The sequence below is a fragment of the Aulonocara stuartgranti genome, assembly GCF_965226115.1.
Source record: "Aulonocara stuartgranti genome assembly, chromosome: 2".
In the NCBI taxonomy this organism is placed as follows: domain Eukaryota; kingdom Metazoa; phylum Chordata; class Actinopteri; order Cichliformes; family Cichlidae; genus Aulonocara; species Aulonocara stuartgranti.
Genome location: NC_138940.1, coordinates 33,568,828 through 33,584,890, shown reverse-complemented (window position 1 = coordinate 33,584,890; position 16,063 = coordinate 33,568,828). Strand labels below are relative to the sequence as shown.

General features: G+C 39.5%; 1 long non-coding RNA gene across 1 annotated transcript; it reads left to right on the top strand.

The window, feature by feature from the left end:
* The first annotated feature begins 14,712 nt into the window (after nt 1-14,712).
* On the top strand, nt 14,713-15,415 carry LOC309691680. The gene is made up of 2 exons (XR_014272082.1): nt 14,713-14,885; nt 14,959-15,415. It is a non-coding gene; the product is annotated as an uncharacterized lncRNA (long non-coding RNA).
* Nucleotides 15,416-16,063: the final 648 nt, after the last annotated feature.

Here is a 16,063-nt window from a genome sequence, read left to right as displayed (position 1 = left end):
CACAACTGCTTTTTTTCCATCCCTTTTTGTTGTTGTTGTTTGTCACTAATGGTGTACTTTGCAAAAAACAAAAAAGGAAGATTTTGCACCTTAATTTTGTTCCAGGTTTCACAAATTTCTTATCAGATGAATAAACAGTTTCAGATTTGTTCTGATTTAAACAGTTTGAAAGTTAATAATTTCTAACCTGCCAAATGAAACATTTTCAGGAACACCTTTGTAGCCCTCTGTGGTTTGGATTGACAAGCGTTAAATGGCTTGGCGGCAGCTCCTGTATGCTCTATTATCACAAGAGGACTTATCGACTGTTCCTGTTTAATGCATCAAGACTCCTCCTGTAGCACCCTGTCTCTGGCCTTCATCTATGATTCATTTTTATTACCCATCATTCTCGGGACACAAGCCCCCCGAGGCTTCTATATGGCACGTGGGGCGGAGCGGAAGTTAGCTGACACCTAATCTGCTCGAAGATGGACCTTTGTTATTCATTGACACCCTCAGTGGATCCTGATTTGTTGACGGATGGGGCTAGGATGAAATCAAGCATTCAGTGTACATAGACAAAACACATAATGTGGTGAAAGCAAGGTTACGGGGCAGGCTCTGCACTCATTCTATTTTGAAAAATACAATCAAATAAAAATTCATAGCATCACAATCCTCACCCTGCTCTACCTAGTGAATATATGTGAGCAAGTTAAAGCCTAGCTACCAAGACCTTTCTGTATTTCTCAGATTACTTTAAACAACATCACTTTGACCAAGATACGGTGATTCTCTGTGCTGACAAGTCCCCTGCAGATAATTTGATCGCGTGCCTCTGTGTACATATTCTCTTTCTTCACCCTCTATCAAATGTAATCAGACTCAGTTTTAGTCACAAGCCACAGCAGCACGTCCAGTAAAAATACAGCAGCACTGACAACACCAGAACTCTATTAATTCCTCAACCACCATAGCTGCTGGTCCTGTATAATATTGTCCTTAGCTTGGGAGGGAGAATAGAGTATGTAAAGTGTGTGAAATATGCTTGTGAATATCAACAACTGGAGTTTCTTTCCCGATGGTGGTAAACTCTTAACCTATACCATAGGCCTCATATTTGAATGGACAGTAACTGTGGGCCAGTCTAAAAACCAAAACCTGGCTTTAATGAAAGGGTTAAGAAAAAAAAGTATTTCTGAAATGCTTAATCTGTGGACCATCTGATTTATTCAGTGCTACCCACCTGTGATATTTCTTTATTTAAAAAACAATTCGAAATTGTTCGGTTGCTTTTGTACTTAATTTTTTTACAGTGGTTCACTGAGGCCACTAGTTACGTGACCTTAGTGAACTCACAAGCTTTCTGTATTTGATATGAGTAGGTTTTACTGAAGATCCTTTTGTTGTGTCCTAATGCAGATGCTCCATGCACTGCAGGTTCTAGCCCTCAAGTGCATTTAAGAGTATTATTTTAGGAATAGTATGTTCTTTTAAATTTGAAGTAAGGGGAATAAAGGGGACTGTCTGTGTCAGATTTTAAATTGGTTTTAGCAAAGGCAATTCTAACCTACTTACTCACTCCAAAAACAAAACCTTCTGAAGATCAAATGTGTTCAAAAGGAATTGAAGTAACACGGAAGCTTTCAAAGTCAGCCATCAAGGACACACAAGTTTATTTAACATCTCTAACAGTCCATCCAAGATCTCACAGAAAACCAGTAAGGGCATATGTGTGGAGGATACTGTTGTCTCGAGTGTTTTAGGTCTGTCAGATCTGACAGCAGCAACAATGAAAACCAACCAGAAAGGGTGCAAGGTGAAAAGAGGCTTTTCAGGTGTATACCGTCACTCCATCTTCCTCCAGAAGACAGAAAGGTAGGACAATGTCTCCTCCAAGGTAGCTTCTTGCACCTTTCATTGTCAGATTAATAAATAATCTGTGAAAATGTACTGTTATTGTAATGGCTTTCAGGCACCCTGGCTTTGATACCGCTGCTGCTGCTCTTCATAGGCAAGCTATCTCTTTAAAAATGAATATGTTAAAGAACAGTACTTCCATTAGCTATCCTTTGCATTTCCATTCCTCCATGTTCTCTAGCCTCATGCACTCAAGCTAAGTGTTGAGCACACCCAAAAGCACTGAATGCACAAATCTGTGGGAGTGTATGTGGCTGTTCTAAAGAGTTCACAAAGTCAACATATCTCAAAAACGAAAACTGTACTGAACTTTCAGGAAAAAAGTTTTTTTTATAGCATTTTCTGAAAAACACTAGTAAATCAATTTGAAACGATGACCTCTAAAGAACCTACCAGTTATTTATGGGATATTGTCAAACACAAATGTCATTTTGGGAAAGAAAGACACGTAAAGTAACTTATTTAGCATTTTGCTTCAGCACAGTCGGCGATTGTTTTGACTGATATAAATATCAAGCTTATGTTCTTTGATAGAAATGGTGCGCATTAACCAGTGTGAAAAGCCAGTAACAATAGGTTTCTGTCAAGCAAACAAGAATAGAAATGTCATTCCTGTCAGGGTGGATGCTGACCAAAGTTCTCCTTCTGTCTCTCACTGACTGGATTTCTCTGTCTCCCACTTGACAGAAACTCTCTTTGACGATGTGAAAGGAAGACTCTGTTTCTTCCATTATTCAAATATTTTAGAGCCTGATTTTAGTGTGAGGAGCAAGCAACCCCTTATGTCAGTAGTGGCCTTGCCTGGATATGGAAACCTAGCACCCGGAATGCACTGAAACATTTATGCTGGGTTATTTCTACTTCAAGGAATATTCCTTTTTATTATTATATTTCTGATGCAACATTGTGCAAATTTATCAGTCTGAATTATTCATTGATTGAAATAAAGTTGCAGAGCATAAATCCACATGAGGTTCATCAAGATACCTTCAGCATTAATTAAAGTATCTTATATGTTTATGCACTTTATATTTTATGAAAGAAGCTCTTGATTTTCTTCTGGACATTAAGCTAAAACACCAAGAACCAGAAAATAGGCATTAATCCACGAAATGGAATTATTATTCAGACTGCTACATGGATGCATACAGAGAGGCATCATTGTGTATTGTAACTTATATTGCACCACTGCTTTTAGGGGAATAATAAAGAAACATGATTAGTCCTGCCCTGGAGAGCTGACTTGGAATTTTGCCTAATTCTAACTGCAGTATGCTCATACTGCACAGTTATCACCTTAGGGATGATTAGAAATGTTTCCTTTTCCTCTCTGGGTATCACAAATCACTTATGCTGTAAATTAATAGCACAGCAGATAGTGAATAGAAAATGAATGTGCTGCTAAAGCTTTGCATATTCATTTTGGAAATCATTTAATTGGTGATGAATGTGCAACTCGCCACACTTGAATTGATGAAAATGTAGCAGTTATTTGAACACAGTGTGTGTTAAAACAAGACGTCATGCACTTGAAATAGTTTTTTCTCTTTAGTTTATGAACATGTTAATTAGATGCATGTATTATATGGTTGGAAATGGGGAAGTAGCCACAGAGGAAAGCCTGAGACCTACAGAAGATTTACAAATAAAGTGGGAAGATTAAATTAATGTTATGGTGTCCCGGTGCCAGAAATAAGCAATTTTTCACTGTGTGCAGTACATCATCAAACTCCTGAAAGTGTACATTACATGATTAAATGAAAATTATTGGAATTTTGCAAAGCAGTTTGGTAGAGGTGAGTATTAGTTTTGATAGACACATTGCCGCCCCATGTGGCATTAGCTTGGCACAGTCACTTCCTCATCTCTCGCTGTTTTCATCATGCAGACACACACAACACAAAAGCACACAAGACAATGCTTGTGCTTTGAATGCTCCAGTAGGAGAGGATAAGCTATGCTTTCAGTCACACATATCAAATGCTGGAAACAGCAACAAAGGCTTGCAACATCCCGTTTTTAGTCTTCAAATAGGGATTTGACAAGGGAAAAAAAAAAGAAAAGAGAATGATAAGGCGAGAGCAACTTTGAGACGGAAGGATAATTCCTCACGCTGTTCCTTTTTTAATCTAAAGAAATATCCCTAAACTGCATATAAAACTCATGCATCATTTGATGTACACATTTACTAGGCAACTTTTTCTTCTCACATGAACATAAAACGCTCAGTTGCAAGGGGATTCGTGTCAAGTAAGACACCAATGTTGAACTTGTTGACTCTTATTTTTGGGCAGTGCAACATCATTATTCATGCTCCTTATTCATGGTGTCAGGCTGCACAGTGAAGCGGCTTTTTTGCAACTAAAATGGTTTTTTTTATGCAATGTTTGCTTCATGCACTTGTATTTCAAATGAATCTACAAATAGAAAATGCTATTCCAGATTTATTAGATAGAAGGTATTTATAAATTTAACATTATCACCCTGTAAAACTATAAGGGACTGTAGAGAACTATAAAACTTTCAAAAGGGAACACATAGTAAGAGATCGTTATTAATGCCAGCAAATCTCAAATGACCCTGAGTGTTCTTGCAAAAAGCCTAATGAAGCAAAGTGTCAGTGCTTGATGATGATGATGATAACTTCAGAATTGAGCTTAAACTGGCATTAAAAATTAACTGACTTATACATTAACTTCAGTCGCAGAACATTACCATAGATTTAAAGTGTGATGGCGTAGTGCAGCTTACAGTGTCTGACCCTTTGTACACTGGAGTGTTGAGCCATCGGCTCACATCAGACTGTCTGATCTGAAGTTCATTTAAGGGAAATTAGGAGCAGTTTTAATAAAGCTTGTTGCCCATGAGGTCACTTAACTGTCTGACCGTGCATATGCGAGAAACTCTCCGTCAATGCTCGCAAGCTGCAGCATAATTTCAAAGAAAGCTCACTGAAGTACTTCTGTACTGCACCTCTGACATCTAAATTTGGATTCTGATTACTGTTGCTTGCAGATTCCGTAAGGCCTGCAGCATGATGACAAATCAATAGTAGAACTGTAGTTTAGTATGTTTTTAATGGACATATAATGAACAGGAGTGATTACAGTTCGACTAAATTTTTCAGAGCTTAGTTAAAATAAAACACTGTATATCTGATATAAAGAATATTTTTTCCTAAAGAAGGTTACATAATATTTAATGCAATTGGCCAACATTGCTACAACATTTAGTCTTGATTTCTAAAGTTTTATTAACTTTGAGATCCATTAATTTGAACTGTTTTGGATTATCTATGGATATTCAGACTATGATGAAAGCACCTGTAAATACTGTGTACAACAATATCAAAGTACCGGAACCTGAAAGGATGCTTCTGTAAATTATTAAAGAAAGAAATAATGATCCCCAACTCATGGGTAATGCCTTAGTAAATAATTACACTGCAACTAGCACTTTTGTTTTTTCTTCAGTAACTTACTGCTGAAAAGTGCTTAATAAGGACACCTTAGAGTGGCCATAATCTTTGTTCTGTTGCCAGACAGGAAAAAAAAAAGTATTAACACTAAATGTCATGGTCCCATTCCCCTCTCAGGTTCTGACCTGCCTTCTATCTGTTCTCCTCTCCTCTCACTGTCATGTGCATGTGTGTGTGTGGGCGTCAGTATTAGCTCTGCTTACCCCTCCCAAACGTAGGCATGGCTGCCCTAGTTTCCACCAGTATACCTGATCCTCCTCTACCTCTATCCTCTCAAGCAGTATATAACCCTGGTTCTCCTCTCCATTCCTCATTGGATTGTTAAGCTGCTCAGTATCATACTCTCCTGGTGTGCCCGCTTGCCTTGCTTCTGGGGAAACCTGTTTGACCCACTCTCGCTCCTAAAAGAAATATTCACCTCAGATCTCAAAAGACCTTGACTGCACCAGAGCCTGTGGAGGAAAAGAGTCGGTCCCAATAAATGCATCTGCAGAAAACAGAGAAGCCTCACCTACAAGTCCACCTGTGAAAGTAACCACAAGCAACCTGAAACCCGAGAGAACACTGAAGACTCACCTGCCATACTACCCCGTGGTAACTTGACTTGAACCTACAAAAAGAAAGGCACTTGAAAACCGCGTTGTGAATATCAACTTCAGTAACAAGCCATTTTTTCCCCACTGCAAGCAGGTATCGAGACTATTGCACAAACCATTAGCCTGAAGCTACCAATGCCAGTGATGCGGGGTATATATATGGCAGTGCTCAGGCACATTTTAAGATAAGTGAATCACTTTTTGTTCATCACTGGTTACTCTGGATAACTAAAAATTATGAATTAAATTAACTAATAAATATGGTTATGCATCTATCATGCTGCATTGTTGTAAATAAAGTTGAAGCTGAGCAGAAATGCATTTCTACTCTTTAGTCTGGGTATTAGTCAATTGCTGAATTTCATTTTAAACACTCTGATAAGCACAAATCTTTCATCCTTTCCAGACAGCTTCTTTAAAGAAAACGAAAATGTCATTGACCTCAGTACAGGTGTTTAGGGACTTTTAGATGGAGTTTAAATGCCGGCTTCTATTGTTGGGTAGTGTGGAGGTGGTCAGATAGTCAGAGTCCGTTTAAACATTTTTCAATATAGCCCTCAAAATTTTACAGATTTTATCACCTTCATATTTCAATTGCCTAGGCACAGAAAAGGAGCTTACTTTGTGTGAAAAGATATAGCCTACTACTTTGACACCATGGGAAAAAAGGGAGTTGCACTCTATGGAAGATGACTGCTGATTTTTTTTGGCTGGACAATAAATTTGTAAAGTTACATCACTACATTGCCAGGTTGCTGAAAGGAGACTGAATTGGACAAGATGCACGTTGTGTATGAAATCTAGCTCGGAAAAATTATTTATGTTGGTAATTCAGTAGTTTCGGGGGAAGAGGTTAGCCATGTCACATCTGCAACTGCAAAGAATACCAAGAGGTCATTTAATCATGAACGGACCAGGAACTTTCAACTTTGCCAACAAGCTCTGTGGGAAGAGAATCCCTCAGCTTTGGTGCTTTAACAGCTAAATACCTTTTATTCTGTCTTAGAAAATCCAAGTGTTCTCTTTCTACTGAGAACTCTGGAGCGAGGGCATAATTTGCTATCACAGTCACTTTACTGAAACGGCTATACCTGAATTCTGCAGTGAAACCAAATCCCAGTGTGGAGCCAGTAAACCTAGTCCAGCAGTCATTATAAATGATTCCTCTTTTGCAGTTTTCAAAATTTAATGTTATTGTTGTGCCTTTTCCTGACAGTCAGCATACTTTGAAACTAATGTAGTGTAAATCTGAAAGATAATGATAAAGATAATGCAGACACCATTTTTGAGGCTGTTCTCTGACCAGAGTCAGGCAACCGAGAAAATGAAGGTTTCAACCCAAGCCATGTTTTTTCTATTATACCACTATTATTGTTCTAACATTTTTTGCCTAAAATTTACTAAATAACAATAATAAACATCCAGTGAAATGTAAGTCTAAGTGTTAATTAAATAATGTGAAAAAATATTCTTTGTTGTACTTCCAGTAACAGTCTTGTATGTGAAAGTGCCACAGCCAGCATGTCATGCCAACTCAGGTGGAATAGTGTGTAACTCTTTCATGACTTCATCTTTCCAGAGTCTGTGTTGGATAATCTGATTCTGTTGGATAATTTAGCAAGGAGAGCTGTCAGCTGGCATCGTGTTATTGTGTTACACGTTGCACAACACGATTTGCATGGGTTCTCAGAAATAATGCATTTAATGTGGTATTTGCAACTCAAATTGGAAAATTTGCTTATGTGAAGGTATTGAGGCTGGAGTAGGGGAATGTTTTTGCCACAGTTTGACGAAATAAAATAATAAAAACATTTTTACATGTTGTAAGTAAAATCTTTAAAAGACAAGTCGACTCCCATACCTCCTCCACCTCCTATGCTTTTCTGCAGCTCTGTTTCCAAGTTTTAGAAAATGTAGTTCAAGATGAGACGCCTAAGCCAATCATAGATCTTTTTAGGCCAATGGGTAAGAAAATATAAAACAACAGGAAGAGGACTTTCTATTTTCTGCTATTTTTTTGTTATTTATTTTGTATTCACTTCTTTTAACTTCTTCAGCTTACTACAGCTTTAAAACTAGTGAATAATGCTACCATAAGAAAACCAGATAAGACCAACCAAAAAGCTACTGTAACTGTGCCACTAAATTGGCATGGTGGGCATGACTTACTCACTGTTTTACCCATTGAATAATTTAAGTGTGATTTCACCATTTAAAATTTTGAAAAAGAAATCATAAATAAAAATTTCATGAGACTGAGTGAAAAACAATATTCTAATCTTGTTACTAGGAAGGTCGTTACTGTTCGTTTGACTCTTTCATTTAGATTTCGAAGGCACACCAAAGCAAACAGGAATTATGGAAGAAATGTTGCCTGTGGAGGATGATGCCACTTTTGAGTTTGCCGATATACGCTTTCAATGAAAGTACAGCACAACCCAAGAATGCCTATGGCAGAGCAGGGAAGGAAATGGATTGAAACTGTAAAGCCCCAACTTTCCCTCTCATTGAGGATTCTTTGAACTGGTGGTGTGTCCACGAGGTCACTTTTTCTTTCCTCTCCAGGCTGTCAAATATATACTCACATTTCTGTAGAGAGACTGGGAGCTGTGGTAACTCCGAAAAAGAGCACTCTGAAACCAGAACATGTGGATCACCTATCTTCCCACATAAAAAAAGAAAGAAAAAAATCCCAAATGCTGAACAGTGAACAGCATTTCTCATCCCCGACACGGAGTCGGGGATGAGTTCCTGCCCCAAGTGGAGGAGTTCAAGTACCTCGGGGAGAAGGGAGCCGGAGATCGAACGACGGATTGGTGTGGCGGCTGCAGTGATGCGGACACTGCACCGGTCCGTTGTGGTGAAGAGGGAGCTGAGTGTAAAAGCGAAGCTTTCAATTTACCGGTCGATCTACGTCCCTACTCTCACCTGTGGCCACGAGCTGTGGGTAGTGACCGAAAGAACGAGATCGCGGATACAAGCGGCGGAAATGTGCTTCCTCCGAAGGGTGGCTGGCCTCTCCCTTAGAGATAAGGTGAGAAGTTCGGCCATCCGGGAGGGGCTCAGAGTAGAGCCGCTGCTCCTCCACATCGAAAGGAGCCAGCTGAGGTGGTTCGGGCATCTGACAAGGATGCCCCCTGGGCGCCTCCTGGGGTTGGTGTTCCGGGCATGTCCCACCAGGAGGAGGCCCCGGGGCAGACCCAGGACACGCTGGAGAGATTATATCTCTCGGCTGGCCTGGGAACACCTTGGTGTTCCCCCGGATAAGCTGGAGAAGGTGGCTGGGGAGAGGGAGGTCTGGGCTTCTCTGCTTAGGCTGCTGCCCCCGCGACCCGGCCCCGGATAAAGCGGATGAAGATGGATGGATGAACAGTGAACAATTTTGTACATGTAATTTTTTTTTTCTAACAAAAAGGTCAAAAGGGACATAGTGGACAGTGGAGTTTAACAACACAGTTTTAGTTTATAATTAAATTTACTTACATTACTTTGTTTGTGTTAATATTACACAATCTGGTAAATCTTGATTCTAGCATTAACTGTTGCAGTCCACTAAGATTTCAGACTGGATTTATCTCCGTTATCTGCAGTGGATTTGAAGACCAGTCCATTCCTGCATTCTTCACCAGCAGTGAAGGGTGTAATATGTTAATTAGATACAGTAATCACATTTTTTCAGTCATGCAGTAATGTAATACGTTGCTCTACTAAATTCAGTAACTGCATTACAGTTACAATCATATTGTTACTTGCATTACAAAGGTTCTCCAGTAATCTGCAAGGTGGGGCAAAGAACACATCAAATAAAGATGCTCTTGCACTTGCTACAATCAGCTGATTTGACTTAATTTGAGGGATAAGAAAAATTGTCGAACAGTAGAGCGACATAGCTTTTCAGGAGAGGAGATATGGACATTATTTTTATTTTTATTTCATAAAAAGACAAAAGTGGAAATTGCATCCAGGACAAAAACAACCTTATTATACCTCTAACAGAACTTCTGCTCTTTGCAAATATCTGCGCAGCCAGCATGCTAACGTAAAGCCAGCCAAGAACTCAAAGTGATTTTAAAGCTGAGTGATTTCAGACAGACAAACACAACTTTGGCTCTTTTTGCCTTTTAAAGGCACACTCTTTCTTTTAAAATGTTTCAGTTGCAGTGGTTACTCTGAGAAGGTCAATGGTTTCTGGTTTGATTCAATTCAATCCTATTTTTTTAAATTGTGCCAAATCACAAAATCAGTTTCCTCAAGTCACTTTATATTGTAATTTACAATAATACAAAGAAAACAGTGGGAAGGAAAAACCCCCTTTTAAAAGGAAGAAACCTCCAGCAGAATCAGCCTCAGAGAGGGGCCATCTGCTGCGACTTGTTGGGGATGCGGGGAAGAAGACGAGAAGATTAATTGGAGATTAATAATAACGTATGATTAAATGCAGAGTGCTGCATAAACACAGAGTGAAAAGAGTTGAGTGAAGAAGAAAATTCAGTGCATCAGGTCTCTTGCAACCTAGTCCTATTGCAGCATAAGTAAGGGAGGATTCAGGGTCACCTGATCCAAGCCTATATGCTTTGTCAAAACTGTCATGAACCGAAGTTCCGTGCGCAAGCTGGACCCAGAAGCAGAACACACACACCAGGGTAGGGGAGAATAAAGAAACCAAATTTTATTATAACTAAAGGTGTCCCGTGAGGGTAGCCGGAAAAAACAACGTGTGGAACCAGAAAAAACCGAAGGACCGGGGAGGTGAGTCACGCAGGGAACGCCGAGAGCGGGGCTGTGGGAGGCTGCAAAAAAAAGGAGAAACAGATTACTGGGGTGCGGAAAAATGGCAGCATACGAGGGAAGGTGGAGTATGCGTCTTACGGTGATAGCTGGGCTGAGTGAACCAGAGGGGGGTCCAAAAGGGGTCGAGGCGGCGGGGCTGATCGTGATCCAAATCTCAGGCGGGCAGGTGGACAGGCAGGTGGCTCAAAAAACTCTGAGTTGTGATCACTGAGAGACGACTACGGAATGGCGTGGAGCAGCAGGTAGGGCAGGATTAAATAGTCCACCTGGTGATCGCCTGGGATGGGATGCAGGTGTGGGGTTGGCAGCCACGCCCGTGGGCGTGGGCATCCCATCAGCACCCCGGACCGCGGACCATGACAAAAACGGAAAGTTTTAAGCCTAACCTTTAAAGTAGAGAAGTGTTTATCTCCCAAATCCAAACTGGGTGCTGGTTCCACAGTAGAGGGGCCTGGAAACCTGAAGGTTTTTTTTTTTTAATATCCTTGGAACCACATCCTAGGAACCACATCTAAACCAGCAGTCTAAGAGCAAAGTGCTATATTGATATGATATTGCACTATGAGGTCTTTAAGATAAATGGGGCTTGATTATTAAAGACCTTGCAGGCAAGGACAAGGACATCCCTGCAGTTTAAGTAACTGGTGTGTGTTATCTGATTTCAGGATAGATAAAGCTGGGCATCATCTTTAAAACAGTGAACATGTATACTGTGCCTTCTACTGATGGTGCCTAAGGCAAGCTTGTATAATGTAACAGAATTGGTCCTAGCACGAAACCCTGTGGAACTCCATAATTAGTATTATATAATTATATTCAAACCACAGCAGTCCAGTACCTTTCATTCTACGGCATGCTCTAATCTATATAATAAAATATTGTGAGCAGTATTGAACACTGAGGTCTAGCAGGACAAAAACAGAGGGAGTCCACTGTCAAAAAAATCATTTGTAACCTTCACTGATGCTATTTCTGTACTGTAATGACTTCTGAAACCTGACTGAAACTCTTCAGATAAACAGTTTCTCTGCGGATAACCAGTTATTTGTTTTACAACTACGCTTTCAAGAATCTTTTAGATAAAAAGAGGGTTAGCCTGTAATAAAGACGGCTGGATCAAGTGATGCCTTTTTAAGTAGTTGTTTCATGATACTTTTCACAACTATTCAGTTGGTGACCCAAACAATCAGTGGACTACCATTGAAACCAAATTTACACTAATCACTGCCAGCAACCTCCTGTTACACATGTTTCCCTTGTGACTGGTGCTTGCCTAATTTTTGCTGACTGGTCTTTAGGCCAGTGGGGCAATATTATGAGTCTCCCATCCCTTGCACTCCTCGTAAATGCATGTAGATTGATATATTGTAGCTCATTCTTTAACTCAGCTATTGAGTCTTTTTCTTATTTTGCAGCTCTGGTGAGCTTGATGTAATACGTAAAGTATTTTGCCACCTGCTTCAAGTTCTTTTTGGAGTGGCTCTCAAACTCACAGTGGAGCTCCTGCAGAGCAGAATAAGGAGTATCATTGCCAGCTGGTGTCTATGATGGTGGTGTCATTCTGAATCTCTAAGTTGAAAAAGTGTTTTAAACAAACGTTCAGCTTTACTGGTAAATTGGTTGTGTGGATTATACATTGCTCAAAATTAGGGGAACACTTGAACATCACAGTATAAATCAAGTGAGTTAATCCTGTAATTCAAAATGTTAGACGTAGCAAGAAGTATACAAATGAAAACTCATACCCAAATTGATATTAAATTGTATATCAGAATAAACTTGAGGAATGTCATTCTGTTCAGTTAGAAAGCTTAAATGATTGGTACTCAGTTTTACTCACAGTCTTACAAATAAATGGCAATGAGCACACTGGAGAGACAACACTAAGATAACTTCAAAAAAGGGAATGATCTTGCTGGTGGTGGCCAGAGATCATTACTTTCTCCTTATACCTTGTGACTGATTTTTCTCTACTTTTCCTTTTTACTAGTGATCTTGTCACTACTAGTATCATCAGATGGTACCTGCCACCCATTCAGGTTGCACAGGCAGTCCAGCTCCTCTATAGTGTGCAATCATACAAAGGTTTGCTGTGTAGCAAAATACCAGGAGACTGTCCTGGTATTATTAGTCGCGGTTGTTCAAAGAAGGTGAGAACAGTAACTAACTAAATTAAATGATACAATATATTACAAAGTTACAAAATATAACAAAATAACTGTAATAAAAACAAATAACCCTAATTATAAAACCCCAAAGCCCAAAGAGACTTCAAAAAAAGGTCACCACAGTGATTCTATTGTACTGTTTTTGTTACTTGTTGAAGGTCAGTGTCTGGCTTCTGGCCTGGGGTCTGCAAACACTCACCTTTAAAATCACTCTGTTTCTTGGCTAGCTTTACGTTAGCATGTTGGCTGTGCGGATATTAGAAAATAGCAGAAGTTGTGTTAGCAGTAAAATGTGGTAGTTTCTGTCCTGGATGCAATTTCTATTTTACCATTGTGGTGTTGTCCTTTTGTGCAATAACAGTAATGTGCAGCTCTCCACTCCTCCCACACTTGAACTATAATCAGCTGACCAAAGCCCAAGTTTGCAGGAAGAAAAACTAACTGAAGAACATGTTTAACGTAAGTAACAACATAATTGTACCTGTAGCATAATTACTGAATTTAGTACAGTAATGTGTTACATTACTTTATTACTGAAAACTGTAATGTGATTACAGTAACTCATTACACCCAACACTCTTTATCAATCACATATAAGTAGCTCTGGCTCATGTTATATATATGTTAAAGTGCCCTTCATGTCAATATGTTTGTAAAAAAAATAAATAAAAAAAAAAATTGTTGCTAGGCAATCTGGGGAGTTGGAGTAGCAGTTTTCAATTGATTTCTATGGGGTCAAAATCATGTCCTCTGTGGTTCTAGGCAAAAGTGGTCATTTTTTTTCTCTTTTGAGTCCACACACCCAAAAATTCAGAATTTGATGAATATGCCCATTTAAGGAAAAGCCTGAAAATATGAGATGATGGAGTTTTAATTTAACAGAGAAACACAATTTTTTAAATGCCAAGGAGTCAAAATGACCCCCTCGGCAGTTCTAGTGATAAATGTAGGAATAGTAAATGTCTACAAACAATATGATGAAGCCCTATGAAAACATAATAATTCAATGGTACAGTTTTATTTTCTTTATCATTCTACTGATTTGAAATATTTAAAAAAACAGAAATAATGGATTATGCTGCAAATATGTGTTTGACTTTTACGTTTATGATATTACATCTGTTAAAGACTTGCAGAAGGTTTGGTTTCCACTAATATTATTATATATATTTTTCACACCATGAGGAAAATGTCATCTAAACTTTTACATTTACCATTGGTATGCGCTGTTTTCAATTCTTTTTTGTATTTAGGTGAAAAGAGTCATGTTGGGAGTCATGGTAATACTGGGTACCATCTGTTGTTCCAGCAAAAAGTAATTTTCTTATGTGTAGTTGTTTCCTGCTTTTTGTGTACATGATTCAGACTGCTTTTAATTAGACTTTGATCTAATTTGCTTCTCTACTTCTTTTTTTTCTGTATGGATGATAATTACTCATAATTTAAATATAATTTGGCTGTATCTGTCAGTGTCAAACTTAATTACCTTCATGTTTATTTCTGCAATGAGGGCAAATGCTAAACACACTTGACATAAGCTAGATGTTGTATACTCCGTGTATATTTATTTAAGGTTCAACTTACATTTCATAAAGACATTGGCTTCAGATCAACTATCAACTACAAGTTTAGCTGTTATTTTTACCCACATGAACAGTGTTTTTTAAATGATAATTATTATTTTTTTATTCAGATAGTTCAATATATTATATGCACAATACTCTAATACTGCTAATTCTACATCAGAGAATAGTGAGCTGTGGGCCGAATTGTCATGGTCTACGGTGGGTGGCTGGAGTTTCCATTAGGCTCCTGAACTGACCTGGGATCCGCCCCTGGGCAGGGCCAACTCCAGCTCCTGCACACCTGGAGCCTATTGCAGGCTATCAAGCCAGAGGGATTTAAACCACACATCGATGTTCACTCACTGCCAGTTCGTCATCAACCCATGTTGGTAACAGGTCTTGTGTTTCAAATTCTCGCTGTGATTTATCTTACTAACAAAGACTCTTTTGTGCTACAGTTGCTGTACCCACCCTGGCTCACTCCACCTCCGGACTCGGGATACCTAGTGATCATTTTGGAAATCCCTCTGTGCCTCACCTGCCTGCCCTCCTGCCATCACACTCCATCTGGAGCCCCGGATCTCAGGTCAGCCTTTCCACGCCACTCAGCCTCCCCTGGATCTTCATCATCCCCCTCTCAAACACTCCAGGTCCCTAACTGCAAGTAAGAATTGCTGCTCTTATACTGGCCACTTCTGAGCTGCCTTCACTACCTGCCTAACTCCTATATCCTCTCCCCTCAGTGTGACTGTTCCCCACTCAGCTCCGTTCCACTTCTCAGGCCTCGTTCCCTCGCCCTAGCCACGTTCCCCTGGGCACGCCACACCAAGGCTCCACGTCTCGTCATTTTCTGTCTTTGCCACGTTTCCCTTTTTTTCCCCCTTGCACTTAACCGTAATAAACTGTTAAATCATCTACTGTCTCCGCTCTGGGTTTCTGCACCTGAGTCCTATTCAGTACCGGCCATCCGTCGCCGTGACACGAATTAAAGTTTGCAGCTTGCCTTGTCATTGCTGGAGCTGTCTGACATGCATTTTTATTTTATTAACATCATTATTGCAACAATACAGCATATGTCTTGTGTGTCAGGTTCACATGGAAATTAAAAAAAAGGGTACAAAAAAATCACTGCCTCTGTGTACACTCTTTGAACCACTGGTCTTCTAAGAGTAGCAGATGCATTACAAGCCATTAGGTTAACAGACACTAACAACCGATGTATTTAGAGATTCTGTGTTTTTCAGTATGCTAGTTGTTTTCTTACCTGTAGCACATGACGTATTCTTATCTTTTATATCCTGTTAGCATGACACACTGGAAAACTTTTTGTTTTTTTGTGGCAACGTCAGTTAATCTGTATTAGTGTGGATCACATTTTCTCGTGAGCTCAGCACAGCTCGAGAACTTCATGATAGCATCAGCATGCATCATCATCAGTGATAATATTATTAAATTTGTCGGGGCTCTGCCACAAACACTATTTGTACAATAAAGTAGAGGTGCACAGTTAAGTCTTTCTAATGAAATCAAAAGGAGTGCATGGGATGTGCATGCTGTCATTAC